Source organism: Eretmochelys imbricata, chromosome 2 (assembly GCF_965152235.1).
Source record: "Eretmochelys imbricata isolate rEreImb1 chromosome 2, rEreImb1.hap1, whole genome shotgun sequence".
NCBI lineage: Eukaryota > Metazoa > Chordata > Testudines > Cheloniidae > Eretmochelys > Eretmochelys imbricata.
Window position 1 is genome coordinate 18,669,770 of NC_135573.1, and position 15,160 is coordinate 18,684,929.

Here is a 15,160-nt window from a genome sequence, read left to right on the forward strand (position 1 = left end):
ACACCTCTCCAGTTCTTTGTTCCTGAGCTGGTGAATGTCGCTTAGCTTCCCTGCTGAGACTTGGGGAATTCCATCTCCCTCTGAATTGTTGGTTGCTAGGTTTCAGTGTCTTGGTGATTGGCTTTGCCATTGTCTTCATGGATTCTGCATTGATATGAGGTTGGCCTTGGCTAGTCTTTTCCCAATGACCCAGACAGTAAGGTGACATTCATATCTATGTCTGGTTTCAGAGTAACAGCCGTGTTAGTCTGTATTTGCAAAAAGAAAAGGAGTACTTGTGGCACCTTAGAGACTAACCAATTTATTTGAGCATAAGCTTTCGTGAGCTACAGCTCACTTCATCGGCTGCATACTGTGGCAAGTACAGAAGACGTTTTTATACACACAAACCATGAAAAAAATGGGTGATTATCACTACAAAAGGTTTTCTCTCCCCCCACCCCACTCTCCTGCTGGTAATAGCTTATGTAAAGTGATCACTCTCCTTACAATGTGTATGATAATCCAGGTGGGCCATTTCCAGCACAAATCCAGGTTTTCTCTCCCCCGGCCCTGGATTTGTGCTGGAAATGGCCCACCTGGATTATCATACACATTGTAAGGAGAGTGATCACTTTACATAAGCTATTACCAGCAGGAGAGTGGGGTGGGGGGAGAGAAAACCTTTTGTAGTGATAATCACCCATTTTTTTCATGGTTTGTGTGTATAAAAACGTCTTCTGTACTTGCCACAGTATGCAGCCGATGAAGTGAGCTGGAGCTCACGAAAGCTTATGCTCAAATAATTGGTTAGTCTCCAAGGTGCCACAAGTACTCCATATCTATGTCTCTTAGCCTCCCCTGAGAGCAAACAGTCCTTTCCCACCCACTGGGTAACATTACTATGTATAGAGAAAACTGAGGCACAAACAGGCTTCATAAAGACAGGTTTCAGAGTAGCAGCCGTGTTAGTCTGTATTCGCAAAAAGAAAAGGAGTACTAGTGGCACCTTAGAGACTAACCAATTTATTTGAGCATAAGCTTTTGTGAGCTACAGCTCACTTCATCGGATTCATCTGATGAAGTGAGCTGTAGCTCACAAAAGCTTATGCTCAAATAAATTGGTTAGTCTCTAAGGCTTCATAAAAATATTACAGAAAATTCCCACTTAACATACAGCATTAGGAGCCAAGAGACTGGAGTTCTGTTTTTTAGTTCTGCCACACACTTCTTGTGGGAACTTGGGCACATTAATTAATCTCTCTGTGCCCCAGTTTGCTAATGTAATAACATGAGGATAATATCTATCTCACAGGAGTAAATTAATGACTATAAATCCTGTTGAGATTCTGAGGAGAAATGTTCTATATACATGTAACATAATATTACATTTTTTATTATATTCATCTCCTGTGGTGAGGAGTTCCACAGGTTAAGTATATGTACTAAATATATTTTTTGTAAATATATTGCCTTATAAGTTCATTGAAGGCTTGTGCAAGGGGAAAGAGTAACTGAGTATTCTAAGGACTTAAATCTAAAGTACTTATATTGCCACATTACTGTGTCACACTCTTCAATGTATTTATCCTCATAACACCCCTATGTAGCAGGGAAGTGCTATTACCCTTGTTTTATTGATGGGGAACTGAGGCACAGAGAGACTAAGTGACTTGCTCAGGATCACACAGGAAGTCTGTGACAAACGAGGAAACTGAACCCGTCTCCGAAGTCCTATGCTAGTGTCTTAACTGCTAGACCATCTCTACAGCCCGTTTCTAAATCGTGCCTAGGGCTCTGCACAGGAGTGAATTTCACCTTGAATCTTTTCAAAACGACATAGTTCTAATATTTTCAGTCTCCCCTCTTCTTGAATCCCTCTCTCCCATGCATCTAATGGCCATTATTACTTTTATCTGGACCTTTTTAGCTAGGCCCTTTTTGGCGATGAAGTGACCAAACATGGAGGCAGTATTCAAAGTGAGGATGGACCGTAATAACAGTAATATTTATTTATATTCTAGTGGTACCAGGGAGCCTCCCTTGACAATCAAGGCCCCATTGTGCAAGGCACTCTTCAGACACTTAACAAAGAAGACAGTCCCTGCCCCAGGGAGCTCACAACAGGGGTGGACAAACCAAACCAATGGGTCGGAAGGCTCAGGTAACAACAAAATTAACAGAGTTTAGCAGAGAACAAAATGTCACCACTTGTCACGTGCCTAACCGATGGCAGGTGGGAGTGACCTGTGGGCATCACAGCAATGGTGGCTTCAAAGAATGATTTGAAGGAGGATCAAATGTGGCTGCTTCACAAATTTTGCCAGAGGAGTTTGCCCCACACTTGGGCAGGCAGCAGGAGAAGAAGCACAAAGGTGCTCGAGTGAGAAGTGGCTAAGCAGGGCTGGGATGCTTGGCAGAGCAAAGGCAGGGGGCAGTGACTTCGTAAGCTAGTGGATCTGATGGGTGGAGGGGCAAATCATGCTTCGCTTTAAAGGTGAAGACAAGGAGCTTTTGTTTGATGCAGTGGAGACGGGGGAGCCAGTAGAGGGATGCTAGGCAATGGTGTTGTGGATAATGGTCATGTCGTTATTCTCCCTCTTTTAAATATAGCCTAACACCTTATATGCAGTTTGGGCTGCAACTGTGCATGGAGCAGATCTATTCACTGAGCACACATTGACATCAAGCCTAATTTCCTCACAGGTTGCAATGAATTCAGAACCTGTTAGTGTTTCTGAGTAGCTGAGATTGGTCTTTCAAATCTGCATTACCTGGTTCTTCCCTGCACACGGGTCTAATGGCTGACAAAGTTAAAATACAATTGTCACTTCAGTCCTTGCACCCAGTATTCTTGATAGAGAAACTGAGTTGGAATAAAAATGCATCCTCATGCATTTAGATGCCTTCATCAGCCGAGAACGCTGTTTCGGAAAGGGACATTTAAAAACCTCTTTGTTGGCTTTGTAGGTTCTTTAAAGGCTGTCAGTCTGAAAGTCATTAGATAGCAGGTTAAAATTAGTCCATTTGACAGCAGACAGCAACACACTTCTTTCCCAAGGCTCCTTATTAGCATTGATTTTTCAGTCAGGAGAACATCTGAGTAGAGGAAGACTGAATTAATTATACTGCATTTGGGCTGCAAGGTTTGGTTGGAGATACCTGCTCTTTTGCGCAGGGACCAAAACGTACAGTTTGTCCTGGTAAATGAGCTGGTGATTCAATAATGAAAGCACTTAAAGGGAGCACCTGGAATTTAGGAAGAAGGAGTTTAATTGGTTTGGGCTACATGGAGGAAAACCCAACGTTTTCTCCTTCATCCCATGCAGCGGGCTCAGTACAGGAGGTGAAAAGGGATGGGCTGTGGGATACAGGGGGGTCAGGCTAGATGATCTCGTAGCCCCTTCTGGCTTTAAAACCTCTGAACCTGTATAAGAGAATGTGTAGATGGGATTATTACCACAGTTCAAAAGTAAATAACTAAATAAAGAAGAAACCAGAAATATTGGCTAGCAATGCTGTGCACTGCTACATGTTGGAAACATGGGTTAAATTCCCAGCTCTTGGGGCTCACCCCTTGCACTATACGGGCCTCCCATATGATCTATGTGAATGTTTCCATTGGCTTCAGTGTGCATTGGAGCAGGCTGGAGAGAGCGTGCTGTGTGTTGCTCAGCCACAGTCTCTCTGGTTAGTCAAGGATCAATGGACTTAGGCATTCAGTGCTTGAATCAGGGATGTTCAAGACATTGGAAGATCAGGTTTTCAGTAGGAACCTGCAGGAGAACACCCCTCAAAACGCAATCTGGTAAATCTTTGTGACTATCATTTTTGAAAAGCAAAAGGCTAGCAAATGTAGTTGTTTTCACTGAAATTAGTTCAATTCTGGTTCTTGTACTGTGCTCATCATCTGGTGTCAGAGCATGTGCAGCAAGGTCCATTCACTCAGAAAGCCCCTTTTGTTTCCTTTCACTGGGCAGGTGCAGTGCACATGCTATTTGTGTTTTATCCTCCTAATTATAGCTCCTATTCCAGGGAGCAGTCCCTATTCGCAAGGCACTTAAGCACATGCTTAATTCAATTGGATTCATGTGCATGTTTAGAGTTAAGCATGTGCTTAAGAGTTTTCCTGAATTTGGGCATATATATATATATTCAATCTAATCCCCTTTTTCCTAGTATTATCGTTAATTATTGATATTATAGCAGTACCTGGAAGCTCCAACCAATATTAGAGGTCCATTGTGCTAGGTTCTGTTCAAATACATTCCTTGCCACAGAGAGCTTGCAATCTAAATAGATAAAACAGACATGGGAAGTATTATCTACATTTTACAGATGAGGAATTGAGGCATCAAGGGTACATCTACACTGCTGTTAAACACCCACGACTGGCCTGTGTCAGCTGGCTCAGGCTGCCGGGCTATTTACTTGCGTGTAAATGTTTGGGCTCTGACTGGAGCCCAGGTTCTGGAATCCTCCCTATTCTTGAGGTCCCAGACCCTAGGTTCCAGTCCAAGCCCAAACATCTACACTGCAATTAAACAGCCCCACAGTTCAAGCCCCATGAACCCGAGCGAGCTGACATGGGCCAACTGCAGGTGTTTAATTGCAGTGTAGACACACCCAAAGAGATTGTTTTGCTGAGGAGTGTGGTCCTCATATGTATTTGGCCATGGAATCCTTAAAGGATGGTAACAAAAGACATGAAAATCACCTTTATTAAGTACTCCTGTCTCTCTGCTAAAGACCAAGCACTTGATCTGCATAGGCCTTTTTAAAACTAGATCCTCAGTGTTGCCTGGGAGACACCCTGCTGTGGTTGGACTAATGCATTAGCCTAGTGGAATAATGTCAACAATATGTTTAGTAGGGGGCAAATACTACAAAATACTAAGTGCCTCCCGGAAGCGTTTGAGTGCTCTCAATGCCTACTGAAGTAAGTGGGAATTGAGGAAGCTCCGCTCTTTGAGCAACCAGTCTCTGAGTCAGCAGGAAGGGAAGCTGGTCACATAGGATTGTCAAAGAGGAAGCGTGCACTCTACTGAAATGAACTGATTAATCGTGGGTATTATGGCAGTGCCTAGTGACCAGCTGAGAATGGTCCCCTATTGTTCTGGGTACTGTTCAAACAAAATAAGAGACCGTTCCTACCCTAAAAATATTACAGCCCAGATGGACTACACAGACACAGGATAGGGGAAAGGGGAACGGCACACATCCAGAGTGAACTACGATGATTTGGGAGGGGTGGATGGACACTGTATGAGTCATAGTGTCCCCATAGTTTTGTGGGGTTTCCCCGGCATACTTCTGGGTCTGGAGGCAAGGATGGCCCCAGCTGGGCTCCATTTTACCCCATCCTTCCCTACTTGAATTGCTTTCTACAGCTGTAAATTTAATGTTGTAACTTTAACATACAGGTTTGATGTTACAGGGAAGGCAGGATCCTTACCTTGTGCCGTCCAGTTCGGCTGCATTGTCTCTCTTCTGAGCCTTGTGCTTGAACATTGCAGGGATGTTATGTGACCACCATCGTATCAGCCCACTACTTTATTCTATTTCATGTAATTGTTTTATAAATCAGCTCAGAAGCTCAGTGTGGGTCATTCTATCCTTATTGAAATGATTAAGTAGATCCACTCTAACTACACTTATCTGAAAAAACGTAAGGCTCTCGGCCAAGATCTTGAAGAGAGTTAAATAAGCATCTGCTGACTGTGTATTCAAACTCAAGAGAAGTGAAGAAAATCACACACACATTGTCATTATTGCAAACAGGAACCCACAGACTGAACAGTCCTCCTCGTCCTACTGAACACTAAATTTTGCTGCCTCTGAATGTTTTGATTTGCATAGAAAGCTGATATGCACTTGGATTTTTCCTCTCTGCATCTCTTTCTTGGTCTGAGTCTGTAGGGTGTAACTGACATTTGTTACTACATGCAGGCTAATGTGAAAAAAAAATCTGAAGATATTAAACCACCTCCCCATCCCCCAAACCATTTATTACTTTTCCTTATTATTCACCATGTGAAACAGAGCAGCCCCAACACACCTGGCAAACACGGTACTGGTATGATGGACACTTCAGAAAATGAGCTAGTCTTTTCAAGTCAAATATAGTACAAGTGAACAGAAAGAGTACAAATTGCATGCTTTAAGATGAGCAAAATAGAATGTGTGGGTCATTGTAAAATGGCACTGTGATTGCATAGGCGCAGCCATTATTGTAGAATGAGATGCATTAGTCTCTCTTTAACAACATTTTGAGACACCTTTTAGGTCGTGGTTGGTCATTCATGAATTCAACCCCTCTGGCCCATCCCACAAAAAATTGCACTGTCTGCTGCTAGCATTCTTCATCCACAAATGGATGCATGCTGATGCTGTTGATTCCGTTTAAAAGCATCTTAGAATTTGAGGATGATCCAAGACGTGGAGCTATAGAGCTTTATAACTTTTTGTGTTGCCAAAAGGCATTGAAGAAGTTCTGCAAGAACCAAAATCTCAAGGGACCCTCCTACATCAGGGTATATAAAGCCTTTGGGTGATTCTGTCAACATCTTGATGGTCAGGGTTACTATGCTTCCCATGACAAGGGAAGGTTCATAGACACACATAATTCATGAAAAATTGCTGCAAGCTGGACTGCATGGGGAAGTAATTTTATTCGTGTTTTGTTTTCTGCAGTAGCCCTGTGCTGGTCAGTATACTAAGAGGCTGCAGAAGTATAAAAGAAAGAGAGCAGAGAATCTTCATAGTGGGTTTCTTCTCCATAGGCAGTGGGAAAGCAATCGTCTGGTGTCAGGACTCCTGGATTCTATTCCCAGCTTTGATGCTGTCTCCTTTTTTGAGACTGATTATGTGGCCTTGGCTCTGTCACTTAGGTCAACAGTGACACAAAGAGATTCCCTCTAAAACTGGGAAGATAATTTGGTACTAATCTAACTCACGGTAGTGTTGTGATGCTGTAGAAAGTGGAGTAGCCTGGGGTACTGTGGGATAGCAATGGGAAAACTATTTGCACTTCTGTGGCTGCAAGGCAGCATTTGTCTTCTGGACTGGCATTGTGCCAGTTCAGGTTGGTAAAGTGGAAGACCACATGGTGGTTAGCTTTGTGCAAAGGAAGGTTACTCATAGTACTGGTGTGACCACCTGTCCAGTGTTTTCCCCAGGAATGGACATTAGGGTGGGGGTGTCCAAAAATATGGGGTGTGTGTGAGGACCGATGACAGGGGAGACAGTTAGGGCGAAGGTGGGCTGTATGATACCATGGTAAAAACTGAAAAATGTTTTACGACCATTTTATTAGCTTTAACTCATGTTTTTAAATCATCACACAAATTAAAGTTGGCTACAGAAAACCACTATGAAGCATTATATCTACATCCTTCTTGGTTTCTTCTTGTAATTTTGCACAACTGTGTTAATGAACTTCTTGAATGCAGTGCATTCATTTCTGGTGGCTTCTCATGAGTCCGGTACTTCCAGTCCTTCATGATATGCTCATGATCAGGCAGAAGGTGACTTCTTTCAGAACACAAAATTCTATTCAGTGAGGAAAAAGAATGCATCGCTCAACTGTAGCTGTTGTGACTGGGACTAGAAAGAGATGAATTCCTGCTTCTTTCATCCCAGGAAACACAGCACAAAAATTGGGTCAAACCTCTAGTGATGATAAAGAAGAAGTTGAAGTTAAATCTTCATTCATTCGTCGTATGATATTCCACTCTGTGTTCAAATTCTCTGTTCTGTCCTGATCACATGGCAGCCCCATTGCTGGTAGTGCCTCACTCCACTCAACTATAGGTGTTTCATAAGACAGGCATCTGTAAAAGCCACGTGGAGGTTGATAGAATCCAGAAGTTGCTGTTGTAGAGATATAAGAATCAAGTCTGTGTACTTTACTTTTTCAGCTGGCTTAACAAACACTTCTTGCCCCAAGAAGTCAACTTCTGAATTGTCAATATAAGTGCTCCAAATAGTCAACTTCTGAATTGAAGTCTTTGCTTCTTTCGGTATGTTTTCAATGGATATCTCTCTGATTGATCCAAGTGTAACTTCCATTGCTGGACAGAGATCTGCTATTGTTGTAGCAGATGCCTGGATGGCATTGTTTAATGACCCAAGTCGTTTCAACTGTTGACGTACATGAGAGAATGGCGATTTTCTTCTCTGAACTTAGTAGCAAAAGTAGTCCACCAGCCTCACTACTTAGATCTATTCCATCTTGGTAGATATTTTCCAAAGCCAATAATAATGGTTGCAGTAATTTTAAGACAACTGCCAAGGATTGCTCACGAGGAAGCCAGCAGGTTTTCCCAAGTTGGACTAATTTAACTTCAGTCCCAATGTATCTTCTAGATTTTCCAAGATGTTCAGTCCTTTTGGACTCTTGCTGAAAAAAACCAGTATAATGAAGACATTAAATTTATAGCTTTTAAAATGCCTTTTGAAGATCCTGCTGCTTGTACTAGTGCTAGTAGGAGTAGATGGCCTCTGCAGTGTATATAGGAGAGTTTAGAGTTACACTTTTCAATGAGCAAAGCTTGTACTCCACTGTCTTCCAGAGAAGTTTGCAGCTCCATCAGATGCACAAGCAGCCATCTCTTTGGGATCCAATTTACAAGCATTTAACTCTTCTAAGACGTGGGTTGTCAGAGTTGCAGCTGATGTGCCTTCTGTAACCTGAACATCTAGAAATTCATCTACTGGCCTACCACTGACATCAAGATAACGTGACACCCATTTGCATCGGTTCATTCATCAGCCATGTATGCACATTTTCTGAAAGTGGTGAGAGAGTTCTTCACTTTTTCAACTGCTGAGTCTTTTGCGGTTGCACTGCATGCTTCTAACCAGTCAGCTGAATTTCTTGCAGAAAGATAGAGAGCATTTGCCGGTCTTGGTCGGAACCAGTGTCCAACTTCAGGATAAACAAATGACAATGAACCTAACATTGGCCTCCAGTTTGTAGTGTGTGGTATCTCTTGCTTAGAGAGAAAGTATGATGTGACAGCCATGTTTGTTTGAATAAACTGTGTTGTGTCTCCAGCATTTTTAACAGCCTCATTAAGTACTTCTAAAATTGGCTTTGACAATGACTGGCTTATAAGGTTTTCTGCATGTCAGTGCAGTCCAGAGGATTTGTGTTTTGCAGCCTTTTCACACAGTTTGTCAGCATTGGCTTTGCTGATTTGTCTGGCAAACCAAGCTCCTCCACGTTTATTATATAAATCCATGGTATGCTCACATCTTGAATACTGCTTGCAGTTTTGGTCGCCCCATTTCAAAAAAGATATATTGGAGTTGGAAAAGGTACAGAGAAGGGCAACTAAAATGATTAGGGGTATGGAACAGCTTCCACATGAGGAGAGATTAAAAAAACTGGGACTTTTCAGCTTGAAAAAGAGAGGACCAAGAGGTGATATGATAGAGGTCTATAAAATCTTGACTGGTGTGGAGAAAGTGAATAAGCTCCTTCACATAACAGAAGAACTAGGGGTCACCCAATGAAATTAATAAGGGCAGGTTTAAAACAAACAAAAGGAAGTACTTCTTCACACAACACACTCAACCTGTGGAACTTTTTGTTAAGAGATGTTGTGAAGGCCAAAACTATAATAGAGTTAAAAAAAGAGCTATGTAAATTCATGGAGGATATGTCCATCAATGGCTATTAGCCAGGATGGGCAGGGATGCAACACCATGCTCTGAGAGCTTCTGCTTGCTCTTTGGATGACAGGGGATGGATCACTCAGTAATTGCCCTGTTCTAATTCCCTTTGAATCACCTGGAATTGGCCACTGTCGGAAGACAGGGTAGATGGACCATTGGTCTGACCCAATATGGCCGTTCTTATGTAAAAATTAATTATAATATAATCATAGAATCATAGAATATCAGGGTTGGAAGGGACTTCAGGAGGTCATCTAGTCCAACCCCCTGCTCAAAGCAGGACCAATCCCCAATTAAATCATCCCAGCCAGGGCTTTGTCAAGCCTCACCTTAAAAACTTCTAAGGAAGGAGCTTCTACCACCTCCCTAGGTAACGCATTCCAGTGATTCACCACCCTCCTAGTGAAAACGTTTTTCCTAATATCCAACCTAAACCTCCCCCACTGCAACTTGAGACCATTACTCTTTGTCCTGTCCTCTTCCACCACTGAGAATAGTCTAGAACCATCCTCTCTGGAACCACCTCTCAGGTAGTTGAAAGCAGCTATCAAATCCCCCCTCATTCTTCTCTTCTGCAGACTAAACAATCCCAGTTCCCTCAGCCTCTCCTCATAAGTCATGTGTTCCAGACCCCTAATCATTTTTGTTGCCCTTCGCTGGACTCTCTCCAATTTATCCACATCCTTCTTGTAGTGTGGGGCCCAAAACTGGACACAGTACTCCAGATGAGGCCTCACCAATGTCGAATAGAGGGGAATGATCACATCCCTCGATCTGCTCGCTATGCCCCTACTTATACATCCCAAAATGCCATTGGCCTTCTTGGCAACAAGGGCACACTGTTGACTCGTATCCAGCTTCTCATCCACTGTCACCCCTAGGTCCTTTTCCGCAGAACTGCTGCCTAGCCATTCGGTCCCTAGTCTGTAGCTGTGCATTGGGTTCTTCCGTCCTAAGTGCAGGACCCTGCACTTATCCTTATTGAACCTCATCAGATTTCTTTTGGCCCAATCCTCCAATCTGTCTAGGTCCTTCTGTATCCTATCCCTGCCCTCCAGCGTATCTACCACTCCTCCCAGTTTAGTATCATCCGCAAATTTGCTGAGAGTGCAATCCACACCATCCTCCAGATCATTTATGAAGATATTGAACAAAACCGGCCCCAGGACTGACCCCTGGGTCACTCCACTTGACACTGGCTGCCAACTAGACATGGAGCCATTGATCGCTACCCGTTGAGCCCGACAATCTAGCCAACTTTCTATCCACCTTATAGTGCATTCATCCAGCCCATACTTCTTTAACTTGCTGACAAGAATACTGTGGGAGACCGTGTCAGAAGCTTTGCTAAAGTCAAGAAACAATACATCCACTGCTTTCCCTTCATCCACAGAACCAGTAATCTCATCATAGAAGGTGATTAGATTAGTCAGGCATGACCTTCCCTTGGTGAATCCATGCTGACTGTTCCTGATCACTTTCCTCTCATGTAAGTGCTTCAGGATTGATTCTTTGAGGACCTGCTCCATGATTTTTCCGGGGACTGAGGTGAGGCTGACTGGCCTGTAGTTCCCAGGATCCTCATTCTTTCCTTTTTTAAAGATTGGCACTACATTAGCCATTTAATAAAAATGTTTAGTACAGAAACTCACCAAGATAACGACATCTCAAGATAGCAACAATGTGAGATAATGACCTTGGCAAATAATGCATTTTAAAAATCTTGGCCTACTAGGAAATGTATATTTATATAAGTTTCTCAGTCACCAATCTAGCATTCTGGAGCAAAGTCACTAAAATGTACTCCAACAAACAAATGTTCCTTTAACGTGCTCTGCTGTTCTCCCTCTACTGCACCCCACTCATAGTTGTTGTCCTTGGTCAGTGAAGACCCAGAGTTCAGAGGTGCTTTCACATGAGTTCACCTCCCACCCTGGAGGAGTGGGCGGGGGGGAGAAGGCACCTTGCTCATTCCTCCAGCTGCTCACCACTCGCTCCAGCCGCTCACTCCGGGCACTGTTGTTTGTCGCGCCACCATTCACTCCACCACTCCATCGCCGATGGCCCCGTGCCATCACCTTCTGCTGCCACCTGCCACCATGACCCCTGCAAGTCGGTCTCTTGAGGTTCCACCCAGCTCTCAGTGATTTCAGCTCTCAGTGGGGGAACAAAGCAAATAAAAGGAAGTATTTCTTCACACAATGCACAGTCAACCTGTGGAACTCCTTGCCAGAGGATGTTGTGAAGGCCAAGACCATAACAGCGTTAAAACAAAAGTAGATAAATTCATGGGGGATAGGTCCATCAATGGTTATTAGCCAGGATGGGCAGGAATGGTGTCCCTAGCCTCTGTTTTTCAGAAGCTGGGAATGAGTGATAGGGGATTGATCACTTGATGATTACCTGTTCTGTTCATTCCCTCTGGGGTACCTGGCACTGGCCGCTGTTGGAGGACAGGATACTGTGCTAGATGGATCTTTGGTCTGATCCAATAGGGCCATTCTTATGTTTGTATGTTCTTAACCTCATAGCGAGTGCAGGCTGGGCTATCTTTTCCACAGAAATGCTGTTCTGCAGCAGGTCTAAGCACTTAGACCTGATTATTAATGATTTCAGCTCTAGTGGTCACTTAACAAAACAAAAGACTCTCTAGGGAGCCTAATAAGCTCTATCTTTAAATAGGGGAGCGGGATATAGATGAGAATTTTCTCATTCAAAATTTGTTGCATCTAACATAGCAGAATTCTATATTAGGCCTCCTCTTGACAGATAAAGAGGAACTGATCTCAAAACTAAAAATTAATGGTAGCTTAGGTACAAGTGATCATGTCTCAATCACATTTATAATGTGCAAACAGAATAAAGTCCAAATAAGTAATATGTATAACCTGGTGCTCTAAAAGTGCCAATTTCAGAAGCTGAAAACACTTATGAGAAGAATTTAATCAGAAAAACGTGAACGATAATTGAGAATTATTTCAGAACACAAGCAAAGAAAAAGTTAAAGAGATCCTGAGAGATGAATTAACACACCTAGTTGCACTTAGAGGGTGGGTCAGGCTTAATTAAGGATAAAGCCCAGCTGAGGGAGGACCTGGGTTGTGACTATAGAGAAGGAGAGTCTTGAGCAAAAGGGGGACTGTAGGGAAAGAAAAAAGAATGCTGCTGTCACTCTCTGGTACTAGAGAAACTGGGAGGATAAAGGAAGAAGCTCAGAGGGAGAGTTGGCCTTGGGATCCTCTCCTGAGTAGAAAAGTCTGGCAGAAAGCTAGGAGAGACATGGAGTAATCACTGGGCTGGACCAAGCCCAGATAATAGGGCAGGATCTCGACTTCCAGGGAAAGAGCCTTGGGAAGAATTTAACTGAGGAATAGAACTGAGGTAACTTAAGAGATTTGAAAGGTCAAACGTGAGGAGGGAAAAAGTTGGTTAAAGTTTGTATTTTTGGTTTGCAATTGTGTGTGGGGATTCCAGGGGAGAACCTTATAAGTCCTGGCCCTGAAAGAAGGGTGAACCTAGAGAATTTGTGGGGAGAAAGCCCAGGGAGAGGCTTGTGTAGGAAGAAGCTCCAGGAGGTGGCAGCAAGGAGTCTGGTAAAGTGAACCTTGACTACCTTTCCTAGGGTTCCTAGACTCGAACCCAGTTTTGAAGGTGGGCCTGGGTTCTCCTACCAGTCACTGGTAAAGTGTTGTGAAGCCCGTGAGAAGGGGATATGGACTACCCTGAGAAGAGTGTGTATGGACCACTGGGTCCAGAACCTACAGCAGCAGAATGGATGTAGGGATTGGACATTTGTTTTTATTGGATTTTCTGTACCTCAGATGGGGTAGGACTAAATGTGACCTGACTGGAGTGTCGAGACATGAGAACAGAAACCATCACAGGATTAGAGTGACTGTCAGCAGGATGTCAGCAGTGACTGTCACTAGATGAGGAAAGAGCTGCCATGCCATGTCCAGCCATGAAGGGGCACTCTAGCAGAGAGTCCACTCTTCCACAGTGCTGCTGAAACACAAACAACATCGATAATTCCCAGATAAGAGTAAACACAGGCCTGGGATCCGGGAGCTTCTGAATTCTAGTCTCTGACGTGGACTCGTTCTGTTGTGTTCAGCAACACCTCTCCCTGTCACAGCAAATAACTGTCTTTCAGAGTGACATTATTAGGGTTATTATTAGTGACATTAATTAGGGTTTCTAATGTTACACTTGTGTTATGTAAATGCTTCATTTTATTGTTCTATAACCACAAAGTAACAAAAAGAGATTTTATTAAAAGTTCTCTGTTCTGCCATCCTAAATCGAAGCACAAAGGTGTAACAGGGGTGCTACATTTTAAACATATATTGTGCCCTGTGTATACTGCGGCAGGAGAACAAATGTGTTATAAGGCGTGGTGGTGGTGGGCAGGGGGGAGTTCATTTCCTGCCGCCTTACAGGCCAGTTAAGTGCAATAGTCCAAATAGATTTCTTTCTTTTCTATCTGAAGACAAATTTTGAAAAAGATTTCAGTACCCCAGCCATCAGTGACCTCACTAGGTCCTGGGCCCTGCAATGCATGTGCTAAACCTTGAGCATGTGACAAATCCCACTGACTTAAATAGGGCTATGCGCTTGCTTTAAAGTCAAGCATGTACTTATGTGCTCTGCTGTATCAGTGCCCAGACTCTGTGATTTGTGAAAGTCTTCCTCACTTTCCTTGCCTCCCAGGCTAGCATGAACTCCATTTTGTTTCGCTGCCCCATTGTTTCCCTGTGAGCTTTAATTGACTCTTTGCCTCCCCTGTGTGATTGCGTCATTCCTTGCAAGGGCACTGGCACTTTTTGACTTGGGCGTAGTCTGGGAGGCAGGGAGAGGTGTTTTTCAACCTGCAAGCCTCGGGGGCAGGCACAGAATGGCACTGGCAGGAGCTGTGCTTTGCAGTGGGGGAGCTCCCGGCACCACTCCACGCTTGCCTGAGGCTTGCAGTTTGGGGGGGCAACACCACCCTCTGTCCCTCCCAACTATGCCTATGTTAAAAAGTGGGGAGGCATGTACTGTGAAAAAAAAAAAAAAGAGTAATTTTTAATTCACCTAATACAAGTACTGTAGTCCAATCTCTTTCTTGGGAAAGTTGAACTTACAAATGTAGAATTAAGTAAAAAAACAAACCTGCATTCAAAAATAAAAGAATGTAATATTTTAGAGCCTGTAAGTCTACTCAGTCCCAATTGCTCACACAAACAAGTTTGTTTACGTTTGCAGGAGATAATGCTGTCTGCTTCTTGTTTACAATGTCACCTAAAAGTGAGAACAGGCATTCTCATGGCACTATTGTAGCCAGCATTGCAAGATATTTACATGCCAGATGCGCTAAAGATTCATATGTTTCTTCATGCTTCAACCACTATCCCAGGGGACATGCGTCCATGCTGATGACGGGTTCTGCTCAATAACAATCCAAAGCAGTGCGGACCGACACATGTTCATTTTCATTATTTGAGTCAGATGCCACCAGGAG